Source organism: Amblyomma americanum, chromosome 1, assembly GCF_052857255.1.
Source record: "Amblyomma americanum isolate KBUSLIRL-KWMA chromosome 1, ASM5285725v1, whole genome shotgun sequence".
NCBI classification, from domain to species: domain Eukaryota; kingdom Metazoa; phylum Arthropoda; class Arachnida; order Ixodida; family Ixodidae; genus Amblyomma; species Amblyomma americanum.
This window is the reverse complement of record NC_135497.1, coordinates 29,442,662-29,444,929: the sequence shown is the minus strand read 5'-3', so window position 1 is coordinate 29,444,929 and position 2,268 is coordinate 29,442,662. Positions and strand designations below refer to the sequence as shown.

The 2,268-nt window shown below is 48.1% G+C and overlaps 1 non-coding gene across 1 annotated transcript; it reads right to left on the bottom strand.

Moving 5' to 3' along the window:
* Positions 1-297: 297 nt before the first annotated feature.
* Positions 298-400, bottom strand: LOC144116857 (U6 spliceosomal RNA). The gene has a single exon (XR_013311979.1). It is a non-coding gene; the product is annotated as a U6 spliceosomal RNA (small nuclear RNA).
* Positions 401-2,268: the final 1,868 nt, after the last annotated feature.

Below are 2,268 nucleotides of genomic sequence, written 5' to 3'. Positions count from 1 at the left end.
ACAGCGGGCATCCGCGTAGCCGTCGTCGACAACGCAGAATCCATGCAGACGCGTAGCGCTGCCTCGCTCGGCAGCGCCGAGCTAAGCCTAGCTTGCCCCTGAGGGTTCCGGTTGGGTTTTCTCACTTGAGAATGCGCCCGCCGTGCCGGGAATTTCTCCGCAGGGGCGTCGTCAGCATTCGGTCTCACGGAGGGCACTGTCCGACCCACGCCACACACGAGAAGACAGCGAAAAGCGAAAACACAGACCTAGAAGCAGACACGTATCCACCCACTAGGTCTTCGTCTTCTTCTCCAAAAATATGTGGAACGCTTCGCGATTTTGCGTGTCATCCTTGCGCAGGGGCGATTATAATCTCCTCTGTATCGTTCCAATTTTTGCATGTGTACTATAGAAGTACAAAAAGCTGTGTCACTTAATCAGAACAACCGAGCAGAAGGCGCACCAATAGGGAAGCGCTCTGCGCGTATGCACGTATACTCTCGTCTGTTTCGCTACTGCGCTCCTAATGGGGCTCTGAACGACCGTCTGGTTGACGCCCCCGTAATAATAGGCAGTTTTAGAATACGGTGGCCGTTTCGGTTCTGAAGAGAGGGGAATAGCGGGGCGCCAGTGCGCAGGACAGTGCCCCTCTGAGGCTATTGTTCTGCGCATGCGTACTGGTGCCCCGCTGTTCCCGTACACCTCTAACTGATAGAGTCCTCCTATTCTAAAACTCTCTATTACTAAAAATGGGAGACTGCAGAGTCTTTAGAATTGATACCGGTCGCTTACACAAGTGACGCCACGGTAAATGCAACAGTCGTCCGCGCACAACCTCCCCTTCTAGAAACTAATTTATATCATTCATAAATCTTAAGAAAAGAAGACCCAAAGCTGAACCCCAGGGGACGCCCGATAGAGCTGAAATAATTTATGAATACATGCTTTCAAGAATAACGCTTCGCTGTCTACCTACAAGGTACGCATTAAGCAATTTCATGTGGGTAGGTGGTATTTTTAGGCGAGATAACTTTAGCAACAATAAACTGTGTGCGAATGAGTCTAAAGCTTTTTGAGAATGAAAAATTATATATTCAACCTCGTCGCTATTGTTAGTTGCGAGGGCAAGTCTGTGAGCTAATTATATTGCCGCGAATATTTGCAGTGTGTTCGTTTTTCAAATCTGCCGCCACATCACTTTATCGCTTTGTTTGCCACGCAAGACGCGACTAGATTTATCTCGATTGATCGCAGCCAGGCAGAGCTGATTCTACGTTGTTCCGGAATGTTCTAGTAACTTTGCGCTCTTTATCTCGAAAGTTCGCTATCAGCTTTAAACTGAGCACGGCCGACAGCGGCCGGCATTCTGTTCGACGACCGCCGAGCACGCTTGTCGCTTCGCCGCCGCCGAGTGATTCAGTCCATTTTAGGTGCAAGTCAGCCCAATGAACAGTTCTTTTAGAAGACCCTTTCGTCCGTCCTCATCGCTGCTTCGACTGCTGTCACCACTACGTCACAATATAAAAGCGTATCGAAAGGAAATCGCTTCCTGAAGTTGTTTTATAGGAGATGGGTGATTAAGTTCACACACAAGATATGTTCCAACCATTTGCATATGACACTTGTAAGGTAGATAGGTTTTAGGTAATAGCTTTCTTCCTGTGGTAGTTTTATATACAGGGACTATCTTGGTGCTTTCCCAAACAAGTTAAACACTGATATCAGTTGATTTGTAGAAGAGTAATACTGAAAAAGATGCGACCAAAACTGCATTCTTCTAGATGCATTTCGGAATATGATCTGAGCCGGGTGCCGCGTTCACCTTGAGCTTGTAGAATAGTAAGGCTCGTCTGTGCCCTGAAAACTCTGTCACTCGTTTGCGCAAATTCATGTAGAGCTTGCCAGCCGTCATCAGGGCAAACTGGATAAGCTAAAAATAACGATTAAGTTATTCTATTATTCCGTCCAGATCTGAGCTGTAGCTCTGAGCTGCGGATAGGTTTAACGCTCGACCCTTATCCAGCGAGGCTAGTCTGGCTGTGCTCTTCGAGAAACTAGCGGATCATAAATGGAATGTCATGAGGCATAGTGAAGCATAATGATTGACCAGCCTCACCTTGGAGGGGTACCGAGCGCTCATCCAACTGGTGCGCTCCTCAGCGAAGGCCACTGAGGTCCTGGACTGGGGACTCCAACCACCGGCTTAGTCAGCACCAATAAAGGTTTTTCCTCCTCCTTCTTAGCTTATCTAGTTCACTTGTACTCGCCGGTGGACTTGCATCATCG